The 18,878-nt window shown below is 42.4% G+C and overlaps 1 long non-coding RNA gene across 1 annotated transcript in view; it reads right to left on the bottom strand.

Moving 5' to 3' along the window:
* The window catches only part of LOC310828248, a 34,976-nt gene that overhangs the window by 5,927 nt on the left and 10,171 nt on the right, over window positions 1–18,878 (bottom strand). The window contains exons 4-5 of the long non-coding RNA XR_014556779.1: window positions 1,933–2,091; window positions 66–166 (exon numbers count right to left, since the gene is read on the bottom strand). This is a non-coding gene — a long non-coding RNA (uncharacterized lncRNA). The remainder of the gene's footprint in view (window positions 1–65; window positions 167–1,932; window positions 2,092–18,878) is intronic.

Below are 18,878 nucleotides of genomic sequence, written 5' to 3'. Positions count from 1 at the left end.
CATTTATTCCACTTTGAGGACAGGGTGAAAATTCTAAGACTTATTCCTCTGGAGGGTGGAGTTACCTTTTAACTATGAAGTGGATTTTTCTTTAATTGGGGCAGGAAGTCTTGGTGTTGCTTCAAGTTTTAACTCAGCTGTGCAGAGCAGTCAGGCAGCATTCCAGCTTCTTAAGTAAAATGGGGGTGAAATAAGAGATGGAAAGGGGGGAACTTTAAGCACTTCATATTTAAAAGGTCTTTTTTTAATGTTTGACTTCCTATATTTTAATGTTTGATGTTTTATTGTGTTTTTATATGTGCTGGAAGAATGGATGGGGAAACCCAGCCGGAAGGGTGGGATATAAACAAAAGAATAGCAATAATGACAGAAGCCCCACACCCCTGAAAGCTGCTCAACATTTCCCTCCTCCCACACTTCTCCAGGGAGACTAATGGTCCAATAAAAAGGAGGTATTCAGCCTAGTTATCAAACGATCATAATTATGACTATCCTGTGTTACTATCCCAATATTCTGTTTTTAAAGACCTTACAGAACTTTATTTTGCAGGAAGCAAGAAATCACCAGTAACTGGAATTAGGGAATGGGAAGCTGTGTTACACCAGGTTAAACTGATTTAGCCCAGATTTGCCTATGCCAGCTGCCACTATGCAGCTTCTGAAGCTAGTGCCCCAACACTGAGCTCTCATCCTTTCCCATAGTGGTAGCAGACAGGTAGCATTTGCACCAAAAGGTATGAGAAAGGTGGAAAATGCAGAATAGAGCAAGAGTTTAAAACAACCTGGTGATCAATTCTGCCAAGTATATGGCTTGTGTCTTGCAGTGAGGAAAACAGTTATGGCTACAATCCACAAGATGGCAGGCTTGTCAAACTTCCTTGGGATATTTGAGCCGTCCTTTTGAAGATAAGCAAAGCATCAAGTTCACAAAACAAAATATTCTAAATAGGTAGTCCGAATATGTCAACTTATGCATTTTGCACAAACATTTCACAATCTTTTAGGAAGAGTCTTTGCTATGCTCTGGGTCCAGAAAAGAATGCAAAGTCATCTATAAGGAGCAGCTCTGGCTAAAATACTAATTTTCATATACTCCCTTATTTTAGGGAGCACCAGGGTGGCGTTTGTGGTTCTCCCCCTCCCAAATTTATCTTCATAACAACCCTATGAGGCAGGCTGGACCTAAAGGACTTCATTGCCAGTAGAAGACTTGAACTCATATTGCCCTAGCCCGTGTCTGAGCTCTAACCACTACACCGCATTGGCCTCCTGCACGGCACACCACACCTGACTCCCAAAATCAAATATATATTTATTCAAAATTCAGCACAGGCTAGCAAGCTGTTACATGTACAGTGGCTAAAGTTATCAGTGTTTCAAAATGGCATGCTATTTTTGCTCTTCAAGTGCTGCTGACTTAAGCCAGAAAAGGTAAGAGAGGCAGGCTCCTTCTGTGAGAAGGAGAGGAAAGTATTTTAGGGGTAAATTAAAAGGGAGACCACTGGGGAGACCACCTCAGCCAGTCTCATGGCTCTGGTCAGGGATGATGGGACTTAATACTCCAAAACATCTGAGGGCACCCTGTTGACTAAGGCTGGGCTTAAGCGTCAGACTAAGGTCACCGAGATGCAAGTTCAAGTCTCCACTAAAGCTCACCAAGTGACTATAGGCCAGTTACTTTCTCTCCCAGCCTAAACTAACCTCACAAGGTTGATGTGAGGACAAAACAGAAGGGAGATACCGTACATGTTGCTCTGAGCTCCCTGGGGGAAATGGCAGAGATGCATAAAGACATGGATGCATATATTCTAGAGAGGTACCAGCTCTCCCACTGTACAAATTTAGCATCTAGACAATCAGACTGTTGTAGACAAAATGAAAAAACAACAACTGTTTTATTAGTGAACTGGCACAGTTGAGAACACACAGTACTTACAATGCTCTAGCCCACCTAGAGGTCGGATGGATGCAAACAGCAGGACACTCCAAAAGCAGGAGTTGTCTTTGGGAAGCAGCTGTAACTCCGGCTGAGGGTTCACCTCCAGAGAAGGTTGAGGACAGAAGTGAAGTTCATGCGTAAGATTGCTGGATCTAAAACAGAACATGACATGCAGAGAAACCTGATGAAAATCAATGCACGTTTCCCAATGAGATATCACTTTATTGGTGAACTATTTCTGTGCATTAATGCTTGTGCTTGCTTGATTTTTTTTGTTTATTTTGCAAAGTGCAGATGGAAATGAAGTATCAGTTGATGGGGGGATGGCGAGAGCTCCAATTCATTTAGGATCCCTTGTGCCACGCAGAGTTAGCTCAAGATATCTCAGGCATTCTCTCTGCCACCTTCCCTAAGCATTTCCTGCAGTGTGATAAGACAAGGAATGGGGCCTGTTTCAGAAATTAAAGGAACTGGCTATGATTAGTTTGAAGAAAACTTTCAATGGTGCCTTAAAGAAAAATGAAAATAATATTAATTCCTGAACCAGTACAAATAAAGATCTAGAGGAAATGCCAGCTGAATTCCACAAGAGGGCAGCAGAGTCCCACATTTGGAAGAATGTGAAATCAGGCAATTCATTCTCCCTGTGTTTTGTTTTACTCTCCCTTCTCCCGCTTCATTATAATTTCGCTGAAAACAATAAATGCAAACAAACACTGTCAAGCGAGCAAACAGCAATATATAAACTGTATTTTGGAAGCACAGAACGGCACCAAGTACCAGACAAGTTAAATGAAATGAGTACATGGTGTAAAAGGGGATAAATGCTAATCCTGGCTGGTGTCCATTAAAGCAATTTTGAATCCTGGATTGTTCGAATGTACACGAGAAGGTGCTTCATCTTCTGGCTGCCAATGCAGTATTTAAACAGTGCAAATAACACAAATTGTCTATAAACAAAATTCTTTTTATCAAAAGCTGGGAAGGGGCTGTAGCTCAGCCACAGAGAACCTGCCAAGTATGCAGAAGTTCCCACCTTGAACCACTGATATCTCCACATAGGCCTAGAAGAGACCTCTGTCAGGAACCTTGGTAAACTGCTTTAAGTCAGTGTAAACAGTATGGAGCTAATGGCCCAATGATCTGACTCAGTGGCGTAACGTGGGTTGCCAGCACGTGGGGCTGCGGGGAGGAAGGGAGGGAAACATACGGAGCATGCATGCACATTCAACTGCCTAATGGCACCTGCGTCACCCAGAGGAGTGCAGCCACAGAAATAAAAGTTCTGTTGTCTGGAGAAGTCACTTCCTTGTTCGCATGCAGAAGCCGTTTTCAACGGAGACCAGCGACGGAAGCGTACAGCTGTATTAAGGCAGCACCTGGTGCTGAGATTTCATGCCCTGAACCATTTTGCACCTGGGGAACTGCCCCTGTGCGCGCACACACACACATCTCCAATGCTACATTACTGGTCTGACTTTGCATAAGGCATACCCCTCAACCATCCCGTTTTAAGCAGGACATCCTGGAAATTACAGAAGCTGTCCCAGCTTCTGATTGACTCCTGGGATTTCCCATTTTGGCCCATCAAGATCACGGCCCTGAGAGACTCGCATTTTGGGGCACCGTTCTCTCATGCGAGTCACCAGGCTCTTGCAAGATCGTGGCCCCGAAAGATGTGCGTCTTGGTTTTCCTCCCAAGCACGTTTGAGGGTATGCATAAGGCAGCTTCCTGTGTTCCCAGCAAAATGTGGGCTAGCTCCTGCTCTTGTTAGGTGGACTTGTAGCTGGTTTTACTGGCAGAAGGGAATACAAGGGTGCCTAAGGAGTGTGACTATAGCCACTGAGCTTTTGTCACTTCAGGCACAACCCACCATTAGTTGGGAAGGAAAAGCCCATGCAAACAATCTGTTGCAAATTGACTCTTAAAAACATTGGATCAAACAATGGCTCTGTGCCACTACAAATGATGTGCAGAAAGGTCCTAAGAGGCGAAAGGAGAGCCATCTTCAAATGTCTGAAGAGATGAAAGATCACAGAGATGATGGGTCAACCCTGCTTTCACTTGCTCCAAAGAGGTAGGAGCAAAACCAAAGGGTCAAATCACAAGGAGAAGGATTTCAATTAAACATTTAGAAGAACAGTACAGTCATACCTCGGGTTAAAGTTGCTTCAGGCAGGTTGAGCATTTTTGGGTTGCGCTCTGTGGCGACCCGGAAGTAACAAAAAACTTCCAGGTTTTGCCGCTTGCGCATGCGCAGAGGCTCAAAACAACGTCACATGCATGCGCAGAAGTGGCGAATCGCAAACGGGATCCGTTCTAGGGATGCTGTAGGAGGGGAATTCTTATACCAATTGGAAATTGGGGCAGGAAGGCTTTTGAGATCCTTTCCAAAACTATTATTATATGGGGAGTGGAGAGATGTTTCCTAAACATGCACTTTTAATTTGAACCATGAAATAAAAAGACACTATAATCTGGTTCCTACAGTCATTTCTATTGGGCTAAACACCATCACAACAGCCAGTTTCATTCAAATGGATATTCTGAATGCACCCAAAAAGAGCTGGTCATCAGTGCCACCTTAGTTTCCAGGTGGCAGAGGGATGGATGCCGGAGTACAGTCCCACTAACAATATAAGACAACTAAAAATAGAAAAAGTAGTGCTTCTGGGGGAAAGGGCTGAACTTGGCCTCTCTATCTTCCCATGTGCTAGAAGATTCACCACCCTCCTTGTGGAAGGTCATTCGCATATTTGATCTTCTATCCACCCTTGGTGGGGGGAACTATCTTGTTAGAGCTTTATGACTTCATTCTGCTAAATGCCTAAACCAGTCCCTTTTGGTGCTGCTGAGATAACAATAATGATGCACAGGCACAAGCTAATCTGGCCAAGACATAGCTTGTATGAAGGGGCATCCATGTGGTAAGGGAGAAGCGTGGCTGTGTTACAAGCATCACCAGCCCTGTTGACATCTCCACATGGTGCTTTCTCTCTTTAGAACTTTTTGAATGTTGTTGGCATCTGTCTGTCTCAAGAGACGATGCAGTCAAACCCGCTATGTTGGCAGCAGCAAAATGACCTCCCTGAGATGCAAGCCTGGGCAGTGTGTATGGATGACAAGACCCAGCCCCTCTCAGCCTCATGGTCCAAAGGAAAGCAGAGCAGCAGAGGATTAGGATCAGAGTCTTCCTTCTCCCAGATGGGCTACCTTCCTAGGATGAGGAGCCCTAGCTGCCCCTCACTTCCCTGATGGCACAAACTGCCTTCTTGACTGTTGAGCCCACTACTGGTCTCGTCCACTCAATCTGCCAGAGTCTCTCTTAACACGCAGGGGAAAGTCACTAAGTCACCAAGGGTTTGAGACCTTATTATTCCTACATTTTCTAAGGTATAGAAGGAACCACACCAAGAGAGGGGAAGGGGAGTTTCTATTACAGGCCAACCATGCCTCCTAAAGAGATAGGCCACACGCGTTGCCGGCTATGGCGGGGGGAGAGGGGAGAGAGAGGCCTGCTTCCCTGAAGCAAACAGGAGAAGCTGCCCACTGCAGACCTCAAGGGCTCTGAATCAGAGTACAGTGGTACCTCTGGTTGCGAACGGGATCCGTTCTGGAGGCCCGTTCACAACCTGAAAAGAACACAACCTGCATCTGCTCATGCGCGGGTCACAATTCACCACTTCTGTGCATGCGCGTAACGTCATTTTGCGCGTCTGCACATGCGCGAGCAGCAAAACCCGGAAGTAACCCTTTCCGGTACTTCTGGGTTGCTGCAGGATGCAACCTGAAAAAGTGCAATTTGAAGCAAATGTAACGAGGTATGACTGTACCCATCTGGACCTCAGTGCTATTTTTCCATAAAAAGAGATGCCAGAACTCACCATGAACACCTCCCTTGTTCTCTTAGAATGGCAATGGGGCCCAACTGAGAAGTGCCAGAACTGAGTTCTGGTGAGTTCTGGTTTTTTGTTGTTGTAGTTGTTTTTTAAGCCCTGCATCTACTATTTGTCTCATGGAAAATCATGAACACTTTATGGCAATTAATTCCCGTTGCTAAATGAAGATCACACACAAATATGCACCTGTGTCACGATAACATGAGCCACTCAAGACCCAAAGCCATTTCCTACCTATTATGGCAGGAGTGATATAAAAATTGCCTGTCCTAAAACACTAGCAGGGATTTGCTCTGGGCTTATTTGAAAACAAACCTAGATTGGCACCTGAGCAGGTAGCATAAATTTAGTTCCTAAAATCATCAAGAAACGTCAAGTATAAAAATGTAGCTGGTCGGACATGAAAATGTATTGATGTTGTATGGCATGGGGCCAAGTCTTTTGTACCTTTTCCTTGTCAGCAAGTGCCTTCATTTCATTACAGGAAATGTGCTTTTGGAGCACCTTCCTTTATCAGATTTCACTTATAAAGACACCAAGGTTTAAATTCTCTCCATGGTTCCATGCTGAATTTTACAGAGCAGGGAGAATTATGGCCCAGGCATTGCTTTAAAGTCAGTAGGTTGGCTTTCATATTGGGCAGCTTCTGCTCAAAAGCGTCTTTGTGAATCATAAATCAAATGAAGAGCATAATAAAATCACACTTTCTTTAAAAGTAGCTGTACAATGCATTTGGCTTTAGGAAGAGGAGGGAAAATCCCCCTCTCCCTCTGCGAAAATGGCTGAAATAAAATACAAATGGTTGATATTTATCCTAAAGTGCCCAGCGCCCGTTTTATATACTGTTATTTCTCTCTTTTACAAATGTATTCACTGTAATGTCCTCATGAGACTGGCATCCTGTTTTTCCAGTAGCTCTCGGTGCTGAAGGAACGCAAAACAGAAGCCCCTGGTTTTAAAATTAAGGCTTGCTGAAGAATGGGGACGTTGAATGACAGCAGTTGCTCAGCTGTGCTGTTTGAAAAAGTGCTAGAAGAGGAAGGTCAAAGATACAATATATATAGAGAGAGTTCTTCCAAACAGGCACTATTTGGTGTGGGGTTTTGTCATGTTCCAGCAAATTCAGGTTGTACTGAATTAAAGTCGATTTGGACTTCTTGTGCAACATGCCCGATTCCCCCAAAATCAGACTTCTCGCAATAAGGAATGGGGGAAATGCACTGGAAAGTGTGCAATAGCACTTGGTTGAATCCCGCGCACAGATCAGAATGAATGCTTAATAAATAGCTGACTTCATCTAACCTCCCCACAAACCTTGTGCAAAGCAAATCAGGATCCATGGTCAGTGAAGAAGCCGACAAAGCAAGCAGATTCTGTGCATCTGTGAACATTTACACTCATTGTAGAATACCCTAAAATAAAAATAAATCTACACTTCGGGGGGGGGCGGGGCGTGTGAGATAGAATCTGTTTAGCATTATAGGATGAGATGTCTGGGACTGAATTCTTCCCCACCACCACCATCAAATGTACCTTTGTGGGACAGGAATTCCACAACTTAAGAATTGCCACAGAGAATGCCCTCTCCCAGATGACCACCACCCAAACTTCTGAGGGCAGAGTGAGCACCTTTAATTAAGTCTGAAAGCGAACCAGTGGCCAATGAAGCTGTTTTAGAACAGGGGCTATGCAAGTTCTGAAGGCAACCCCAGCTATTAATTTTGGACGTTTTGAAGCTTCTGTGTCGTCTTCAAGGGCAGGTGATAGGCACAATGAAGTGGCTTCACCCATATTTGCTTGGGTTCAGACCAATATTTGCACCACCTGTACCCTAGCCACCTATGCTCCTGTTTCATCACACACAGGTCAGTAGAGTACCAAGGCAAACTTCGTGCTCCACAGCACTGGAGAGGGGGGCACTCAGAAGCGATTGCGTCACCAGCTCTATGCAACTTGCCATTTCATAAGGCAATGGCAGCCTCAACAGGAGCCCCCAGCCATGTCTGCTGGCTATGACTGTCTAAGTATGGAGGGGGCGTGAAAGGTGGGGAAAGTGACTGTATCTGTCTTCCCTCATGTGTACAAAGTGCCCCTGAGACCCTTTTTGGTGAAGTTGGAAATGCTATTATTAGAGAACTGGAGCACTCGAAGAGCAATAGGAAGTGCCAGATGGCACCGCGAAGTGAGCGGTGTGCGATTTACAGTAAACAAATTAGTTATCTTTGATGGGTCATGGGGAGAATAGAAATGGGCTCCGGCTCAATCAGGGAGTACTCTGGAAAATGTCAAAGAAAGCAAAATAAATAAATAAATGAGCAAACAGTAGAACTTTCCCCATTTAAAAGATGTTGAAAAATGCAGCTAGAGCAACTTGAGTGAAAGCTGTGTGACTTGTAGAGTTTTGCAGCTGGTTGTTCAAGAGCTGTTTGCTGGAAATTCTTCCCCAAATGTGGGAAGTTTCTACAAAAATGGAGAGATTGCCAATGCTGGTGGACCTCTTGCAAGTGAAGCATGGTTGTTGTTGTTTTTTTAATGGCACAATTTTTTTGAAGGTAGGATAGTAGTCCGGGATCGACCCCTACATGGTTAAGCTGCTAATACCTATATGTTCACTAGATACAGAATACATGGCAAAATATTACACATTGATTTGCAACCTCCCACAATTGCCAGATTAAAACGTATCCAGTACCCATTTGTTTCGCTTTAAGAAAAAAGTTCTAGCTCTGCACTGTGGGATTTAACCGATTTAACCACAAAGAAGCAGAGTGAAACTACATAGACTTACACCATAAACAATCTATGCATGCTCCTATACAAAATTACAGGAAAGGAAGCCCACCTAATTTAATCGAGGCTAAGAGATTTATTCCTGGATAATTATCCATAGTACCTTGAAAGTGCCAACATACATAAAGAGGTCCATTATTGCATGGGTGGAAATGTATAGCCCTCCCCACCCAAGCTGTAACATGAATCAGCTGATATTGCTGCATGCCACATAGGTAGTATCGTTCTGCCCGGACACTGAGGTCCAGCGCCGAGGGCCTTCTGGTGGTTCCCTCACTATGAGAAGCCAAGTTACAGGGAACCAGGCAGAGGGCCTTCTCGGTAGTGGCACCCACCCTGTGGAACACCCTTCCCCCAGATGTCAAAGAGAAAAATAACTACCAAACTTTTAGAGGACATCTGAAGGCAGCCCTGTTTAGGGAAGCTTTTAATGTTTAATAGGTTATTGTATTTTAGTATTTTGTTGGAAGCCGCCCAGAGTGGCTGGGGAAACCCAGCCAGATGGGCAGGGTATAAATAATAAATTATAACAATAACAATAACAATAACAATAACAATAATAATAATTAATAATAATATTAAATGAAGACTTATGGTAGGGATGAGCAATGTGGATACTTCTGATTTCAGCAATGACACACTCCCAGGGAGAATCTACCTATTTTGTCCCCGCTCATAGAAATTACACGTCACATCTGGAATACATGGGGGTCTGGCTCCATGCTGTAACCACAATGTCTAATATACCAATCAGGTTTGAATCATGTCTGGAAAAGTAGTGATCACCTGTGATTCCCCTACCTGGAGATGCCAGGGATTGAACCTGGGTCCTTCTACATGCACAGCAAATACTGCACCACTGAGCTAAGGCCTTTTCAGGTGATAGCTGCCCCCACCTCCAATCTCAGATGGGTTAAGTACTGAGGATGCCCTTGTGGGTTCAGGAGCCCCCCCACACACACACATGCACACCCCCAAAGCTGGAGGTGGGTTGTCAACAAAATTGTTCTTTTCTTGCATGAGACCCGATTCAGTGGGCTTCAATTTTTGTACCCCTATTTCTACTGCTAAATCCAGGTGAATGCATTTAACCGAGGTTCAAGAGTGTAGCTCATAAAACAGATTCTGTGAGTTCTGTTCCCTCTTTACAATCACTGCTTCTAAAAGAAAAATACATTTCTGAATAGACTGTTATCTGAAGTTATCAGACTAATGTATTAGCTTTATTTATAATTGCTGTTCTGTTCCCCAAGGTGCAAGCTACCAAGAGAACCATTAGAGTCACTGATTTATTTATTTTTTTACTTTTGTAGTAGGAACAGCTTTGTAAAAATTACTTTTTAAAAAGAGCAAGCTTAAAGTCTTTTCATTTAATCCACCTAAGTAAAAAAGAAAAGCTGAACTAGGCAGAATAAACATGATTTCTCTGATGTGTCTGGTAAAAGGATTCTCCCGGGTAGAAGCTCCAACTTCTATTTATTTCACTTTATCAGCTCTCCACGCTGCAGAGACCTTGAAGAAATGTTGGGTCCCAGGGAGTTGTCACTCACTGACTCCTATAATCAGCTTCTAACCCATTCTCAGGATCTTGCTTGCTCAGATACAGAGTGATAAGTCTACAGAAACCTGTCTGATAGAAAGTTCAGTCCCTGAAGTTAGACCACAAACAACTGCCCTATATAACACCCTAACAGATCAGTCCTACAGGTGGCTCACAGAGGGAACTGAAGGCAAAGGAGCCAAAATATCCACAACCCTACAAAGTATATGGGCAGGACAGAAGGGTCTTCTTTCTTTCTTTCTTTCTTTCTTTCTTTCTTTCTTTTTGTTTCCAAGGCTGGCTGCACTGCTGGGGAATGGTAAGGCTTTGGAACCAAGCATTTCCTGGATCTGTCCCCTTTTTGCCATTACAGTGGTACCTCGCAGGACGAATGCCTCGGAAGACGAAAAACTCGCAAGACGAAAGAGTTTTTCGTTTTTTGAGTTGCTTCGCAAGACGAATTTCCCTATGGGCTTGCTTCGCAAGACGAAAACGTCTTGCGAGTTTGTTTCCTTTTTCTTAAAACCGCTTGAAGAGGTGCAGTTGCGACTGACCGTGCTTCGCAAGACGAAAAACCTCGCAAGACGAAAAGACTCACGGAACGAATTAATTTCGTCTTGCGAGGTACCACTGTACTAGTGTCAAAGCTCTGCCATTTGCCCTTCTTCGTGTGCCTCCTCCTCAAGAGGTCTGGAGGGTGGCAACACAGGCCCTCTCTGCAGTGGCTCCCTGTCTGTGGAATGCTCTCCCCAGGGAAGTTCGCCTGGTACCTTCATTATACACCTTTAGGCACCAGGCAAAAATGTTCCCTTTTAACCAGGCCTTTGGTTGATTTGATTGACATCCTATGCCCTTTTAAAATGTGGGGTGGGGTTATTGGGTAGTTGTTGGTTATGATGATGATGCATTTTGGTTTTATATTTTGATTTTATTCTGTGAACTACCCTTAGACCTGTGGGTATAGGGCAGTATATAAATAATAATAATAATAATAATAATAATAATAATAATAATAATAATAATAATTTGCAAGGTTTCTACTGCAGCTGGGAGAGACCACATGAAGTTACATTTCTTTTGTGTATCTCTGCCCGTGGTCTCTGGGACCCCCTTCCACAGACTATAGGACTACAGCTTACAAAGGCATTTAACCAACAATGGGCCAACTACTTTGGTTCAGCTTTAAGAACATAAGAAGAGCTTGCTGGATCAGGCCAATGGCCCATTTAGTCCAGCATCTTTTTCTCACAGTGGCTAAGCAGATGCTTGTGGGAACACAAGAGAACTCTCCTTTCCTGTGGCTTCCAGCAACTGGTATTCAGAAACCTTACCGCCCTGACCATGGAGGCAGAGCATAGCAATCGGGGGTCAATTTTACACTTCTGCTCCTCTTGGAGAGTAAAATGGGGTAACAGCTAACAAACAATGTGGTTGGATAGAATTGCCTTCCTTGCTAAGCATGAAGAATGCTATGAGGAAAAAACCCGTTCAGACACTTACTGCAGTCCAAGGGAAAAGAAGAAGATATCAGAATCACTGAACAGTGCTTCTCAGCCGAAGTGCACAGTGGATTTGGACGCATCCTGAGCTGAGGTGGGGTCCCTCAAAGGGATTTGGGATTTGTCCTAAACAAAGTGGGACCTGTACAAAGGCTTTAATATCTCAAAGCCAGGTTGTCACCAACCTTTTTTGGGCCAGGGGGCACACTTGGAATTTTGAGAAAGTGCCCTGGGCACAGAACAAATCACAAAATGGCTCCCATGGGCATGAGGCGCGACACAAAATGGTTGCCATCGGGTGTGGCATAAAACAATATAGCTGCCACGGAGGTATAAGCATAATACAAAATGATAGCATATATAAAATGGCAGAAAAAGTGAAGTATGCCCCTCCCACATCAGCCACGGAAGAAGTACCCGCATCAGCCATGAAGGGAGGGGGATTCTCAGCTCAATAAAACGTGAAATATTAGCATCCAATGAAGTTTGAATCAAGCCAGGACAAATAGGAACTGATCAGCCAGAGCAAGCTATCATCTTTTTGATAGGATGTTACCGTGACCTTTTCATGAGTGCCATATGAGGTTCTGGCAAGTCCATTCTACTAGTAACCAGAGGGAAATACTTTTACCTGGAAAGTAAATTCCTTTAGTTCTTCCCACTTCAAAATCAGCTTTAAAGTTGCCTGGCACACTTGTGGACCCACTTGTTTACAGCTTGGATTATTCCTTACCTAGGGAAACCTCTTTCGCACCTGCAATTCACAGATCAATTGCACGCAAGTGGCATGAGGACGTTAAGTGATTCCTATTACACTCACCCTAAAATGCTAAAAGCTGATCCTGCGGGGAAACCACTGAAGCCATCCTTCTGAAATTTGGCAGGATTGATGCCCTCAGAAAGAGTGACCTTACCTGAAAATGTTGCCCAATTCTGCCCAATATTTTTTAAAAAGTTAAATGAATTTGGCACAAAAGCCTCCTGGACCTATTTGCCTGTAATTTGGCAAGCTTTAACTACCAGGGTGGTGAGGGGTGGGGGAGGGGATGCTGGTACACCTGCATATGTCAACCACTTCTGAGTATAGCTGTTCTTTGCTTTTCCAGTAGTGAATAGGGGAGGAATGAAGTGGACTCACATGGACTCTGAGCCAAATCAGACACCTGGCAAAGGAACCTTGGGGTTGATGCACACCACTCATTCTTACCATTGAATAATGCACACTAAAGAAGGAGGCATGAACTAACATTTTACCTTATTCTAAATTCTGGTCACTTCCCAAATACTGTTGAATTCTCTCTGCTGAAGTATGGCGGTATCTGAGTTGCCGAATTGCTTCAGCGTGCAATACCAAGTTCCTGTCTGAGCCTCCCGAAATCAATATTTAGATGTAAAGGAGTTTCTTAGCCTTCTTCAAATGATTTGATAACATAAATTTGTTCCTTGTGACTGCAGAACCTTTTCTTTATTTAAAAAAAGAAATCCCTCTTTGCATTTCAAACCTCTGTGCCTCTAGTATCTGTTTAAACTCTTTCCCCTTCTTTATTAACTCATCAAAGCTAAAATGCCATTAAAGAGAGACATCGTCTGTCCTTCATAAGACAAATGTTAAATACTCTTAGCTCTTCTCAGAATCATCCCTTTAAACAGCATAACTATGATCTCTAATATCTCTCAGCCAGATGTTTCCCAGTTGGAGAGTAAGGTTTTGATGCAGAGTTTCATGCTCTTAATCAATCTTTAAAGAAGCTTCTGGAGCTTCCAGGATGCTGTGAATTATATTTCTACTAATTCCGAGACTGCATTCTTCCCCTGACTTCATTATCTGCACACAAAGAGCATCATTTTCTAAATGCTCTGAATTCATTAGGGTTGCTTCTGTTTTGAGGAATACTGCGATCATGGCTCGCAAAGCAGGCAACTGGTTTTGTTTTGGTTTTTTGTCTGCAGTTGGCATGAATAATTCCAATCAATGTTTTCCTTTTGCAAGACCAGAATTGTTCTCATGCTACATTTTCAAAGTTCACGACTAGATTCCTGCAAATCAAATTCATTTCCGAAGAGGTTAAAAACCAAGAAAATGAAGAACATTGTTTTTCTAAGGATAATTCCAGATGTGATTTCCTAGATGATATAAGGCTTCAAAATGAAACCTTTGCACTCAGTGAAATGACTTCCCCATTCACTTGCATGAATGGTGAGACGGTTCGACATGGGCAAAGAAATTCATGCAGGGATCATCCTGCTCTTTGGAAGTGAATAGGGTGCCCTGAATGCAGAGGAGTTCTCTGCTCACATGGGATTCTGGATTGCAGCAACTAAAGGTTAACTCACTTCTAGAATCTTCTCCTAGAAAGCTCTTGACCTTGACACAAGTATTGTTGTCCTCACCTTTTAAAGGCCCATGTCCTTGCAACAGAAAAGTAATAAATCAGCCTTTAGAATTTGTTTTAGAAGCAAAGAAAAAAAATCATCTGCTTTTGTGAACTAGGAATACTGAACTGAACTGTCTTGCCAAGATTACCTGAAAGCTAGACAAGCAGGAAATGCAACAGAGCAGGTGATCACACCAATTCATCTCTTCTACCTTCCCTGGGTCACAATCACTGTTTCCATTAATGACTCTGAATACAAAAGTATCAGTAATCTACAATCTCCACCTCATTTTTTTATTAGAATACTTCTCAACCCTATATTATACCTTTTTTTCTAAAGTCAAAAATATAATAAATAAGTACAGAAACATGAGTTTTGTCTTTCCAATATTCAATAAAACAGTATTAGTTTTCTATAACTAGTTGTTCAGCTCGTACATAACTAATCAGTTGAGCAGATACTGGGGTGAACAGCTGCTTTGTGCTGCAGCCAAACAATAAAGCAAATCAGGGTGATTTGTGATTGGGTTTACCCACACCTGAGACAAACCGTGATGTCAAGAACACATCCCGAGTTGGATCAGGGCCTCCTCAAAACCTCATGCTGCTTTATCTCTTGGAAAGCTACTTTTCTGTATACCATATCACTATGCATTTTCCTGTGCCACTATAGTGGTAATTCAGGTTAAGTACTTAATTCATTCCAAAGGTCTGTTCTTAACCTGAATCTGTTCTTAACCTGAAGCACCACTTTAGCTAATGGGGCCTCCTGCTGCTGCCATGCCACTGGAGCCCGATTTCTGTTCTTATCCTGAAGCAAAGTTCTTAACCTGAAGCACTATTTCTGGGTTAGCGGAGTGTGTAACCTGAAGCGTATGTAACCTGAGGTACCACTGTTTGCTTTCCTCAGTCTGTGGGCTTTGCAAGAACTGAGCCTGTCCCAAATGCTGCCTGCAAAGCACTGAAGAGCTTTTGGTGGCTTTCTCAATTTATTAAGAACAACAACAAAGGATTATTATTTTTTTAGTCAAAAGTTTCATTTAACTTTTTTTTTAAATGTCCATTGCTCTTCAGGAGCTCTTCAGAAGTCTGCAGGCAACATTTGGGACAAGCTCCTGCTACAGTGGCTATTGAAGGATGTCTAAGGTGGCTGGGGTGATGATGCTAATTAAAAAAAAAAAATTCCTTCCAGTAGCACCTTAAAGACCAACTAAGTCAGTTCTTGGTATGAGCTTTCGTGTGCATGCACACTTCTTCAGATACACTGAAATAGAAGTTTCCAGACCCTTCTATATAGTGAGAAGGTGGGGAGGGGTATTACTCAGAAGGCTGGTGGGAATGGGTGATTGGCAGATAGCTGTGATGAGCCTGCTGACGACTCTTAACGACTGCAATAGGTCTTACAGGAAGAAGCAAGGGGTGAAAAGGTGAAAAATGGCTTTGTCATGTATAATGAGATAAGAATCCAAGGTCTTTGTTCAGGACCTATAATACCCCTCCCCACCTTCTCACTATATAGAAGGGTCTGGAAACTTCTAGTGCTACTGGAAGGATTTTTTTTTGTTTTTTTAAAAAAATGTACAAGAATACAAACCACTCAGCTACTTCCCAGTTATTTCTTCAATTTCACAAGGATTTGAACCTACAATTGCATCAATGAATTCAACAACAATCAACAGAAACATGATTATGACTTTAGATTCAGTTAGGTAGCCGTGTTGTTCTGATGCAGTCGAAATAAAAATAAATAAAAAATTGTCCAGTAGCACCTTATAGACCAACTAAGTTTGATCTGGTATAAGCTTTCGTGTGCATGCACACTTCTTCAGATATAGTCATATGATTATAACTGAAAACTCCCTATACAGAAGATCATTTTTTCTTCCAAATTATTGACCCCGGTATGATTTTAGCTTATATAAGAGATTAACTTTTCTGTGGATTGCCTTGATGCATGTTTTCAATCTGAAAAATGCCCAGGTTGCCCAACAACGTATGGTTACTCTGTACTTCCTCATAGCTCTTTGCAATATATCAAGTGTTCAGCCAGGATTAAAATGTCAGTTGCATGGAGAGACTGAACACTGGGGCGCCTTAAGTATTCTGCAGGGTTGTTTACTGAAACCATCTGAAAGGGGAAATATTTCTTATTTAATTGCATGCGTCTCATCCAGCATCTCAAACAGCAAGGGCAGGATATCTTTACATGGCACAAGTGTCCTTGTAATTTTTGAGAAGTGACTCAATGTGTCATCTGCTGTGACCTGCTTAATTCACCTCCCTCCCCACTTCTCCATTTCACCCTTCCTTCCTTCCTTCCTTCCTTCCTTCCTTCCTTCCTTCCTTCCTTCTATTCAGCCTTTTCCTCACAGTTATTTTCTCCCCCGCTTCACTATTTAGTACCTCCTTTCTCCTCCATTTCCAGTTTGGCACTGCTGGAAGTGCTATGTTAAAGTGTTCTCAGTTCTCCAACTGTGAAATGAGCGTCTTAGCAACCTTCCTTACACGGTCAACCCAAGAATTAAAAGAGGCATTTCCCAGACTGTTCATTTTTGCTATGGTACTGCACTGCAATTCTCATATGCAGTTGATCTCCTGGCTATGCAGATTTCCCCAGTTAGGAAACTGCAGCTTCACATCCCTTGTTGTGTTAAATGATTGAGGAAAGTGCTATTTGCCTACCACATGCACACAATGTATTCATGACTGCAAGTGGATGGCGACTTAAGTGTCACCAGCAACCATTAATCGGTGTCTGTGACTATCATGAATGACCAATGACACAACTCTTCACCCCAAATTATTCAATTATCCATGGCATTTATGGATAAGGATAATTTCATTAATGGATATGGATAATTTATGGGTAAGGAGTCCCGGAGCAGAAAACAGGTACACAATTTAAAAACAAAAGCAAAACAAAAAACATTCTGAAACAGTGAAAACGTTCTAAAAACAATTGCAATTAAAACCATTCTCCTATCCAATGATCTCAGAGTTGCCAGAGGAGAGAGAAATGAAGAATGGGAGAAGTGAGAGAAAGGGAAAATGTGCATATATTTGTTTATTTTTTAACAGTGTTTTATTTTTACTGCTGTAAAACCAATTGCAAAAGGCTGATCTCTCACCCGCCATTCCACAGTAAGCAACAAGCACACATTTAGTGCTTTAAATGCCGCCCCAAAGGAGGATCAACACCAACAAGACCCAATACATTTTGCTTCTGAAGAAGGAGAAGCAAATACCTCTCCCCCGCCACCCCCAGAAAAGGTCAAGGTGCAGAGTATCCAAAACTGTCTTATTTTGGCATCTGAGACAGAAGATCCTACAAGCGCCCCCACTCCTTCTTTGCAGGAAATGTACAATAATAATAAAAATCAGCAATTTGCTACCTTTTCTCAACACCCAAACCAGAGGAAGCTGCCTCATTCTGCCTAATAATAATGCCAGTGACAATCCCATCTTTCCCTTTCATGCCATCATGACTCATGGTTTTCATCCAAAGCCGCAACACACATATGTTTGTGTGGAGGCAATTCTCTGAGCCTTCAAGTACTGCACTATCAACTGTAGTGCATGCATGAACTGGCCTCAAGCTTTGATAAACAGAGATGGGGGAGAAATTCAGTTCAATTCACATTTTGCGAATTTGGACTTTCTGTAAGAAAACGCAACTATCCTTTCAATTTCACACTTCTGTTAATTTTGTGATGTAGTCCTTCTACCAAAAATGTGTACATAAATGCATATATTAGAATAAGATGTGCTAAAAATGCAAGTGCTCATGGAAATGTATTTTAAATATGCATTATGTTAGGTGATTTTTGGCAACGCTGCATAGGAAAACATATATTAAAGCAGACAGGCACGCTAAAAGCCTGACCAATTCTTCTGAGAACTTTAAAAAAAACCTCACAGACTGAGGGAGAAATGTGCTGAACTAAATTTAAGATTGGAAAATTGAGAAATGGAAACTGACAAATTCATCTGTTCCAATCTGAAAGGAGAAAGTTTCCAACCCGTGGTGTGATTCTCTTGCTGTAGAAATTAGAAGTGACCCTCTCCATCTCCTCCATTTCCTGATGCTGTGCAATTTTTTAAAGAGGAATCCTATTTCCCGTGATTTACCAACTTGGCTCATTTGTGTAAATGCTAGCATATTACAATCCCTGAGAAATAGCATACTTTGAATGCCTTATCAACAGATGATAGATCTTCCATGAAAAAGTAAATCTTGTAGGTTGATTACACTGACCTAACAGTTCCCCTAATCTTAATTCTTGCATAAAAACATAATTTTGCAAGATAGATCCTGCTGGGCCTTAATGAAGGCACATAATTTATTTCGGCTTTAAAAAAAATAAAATATCCTCAGTCGTGCATAAAGGCATGAAGTGGAAATCTGAGCATTATTAAAATGATTCCATAAGCTAAGACTGCCTACCGCAGAGTTTGAGCTAAACACAGCAATGGGTGATGAGATTCAGTGGGTGGGCAACCACAATTGTCTTTTGAATTAAGTGGGGGGTGGGATCAAGGAGGAAGAAGAGATAAAAAGGTGTCAGGTTAACAATCATGCAATTATGTGTGTGTTGAAGAAATCAGAAGTGGAATTACATCAATGTGCAATTTACTAAGAGATTTATTTCTTTTTTCAAAAGAGAATTTAGCAAATGTTTGATTTGTGTGCTTGTGTCATTTAAAACTCTAGTGTTCCACTTTATACACAACAGTGTACACAGACCACCTTGACCAAAGGACACTCAGCAGTTTTAACCTGATTAATACACAAGCACACAACCACTGTGCTTCAGATGAAAGCACCCAGAATTTCA

Source organism: Podarcis gaigeae (genome assembly GCF_964106915.1).
Source record: "Podarcis gaigeae genome assembly, chromosome: 12".
NCBI classification, from domain to species: Eukaryota; Metazoa; Chordata; class Lepidosauria; order Squamata; family Lacertidae; genus Podarcis; species Podarcis gaigeae.
The sequence above is the reverse complement of the archived record's forward strand: the minus strand, read 5'-3'. Positions and strand labels throughout refer to the sequence as shown.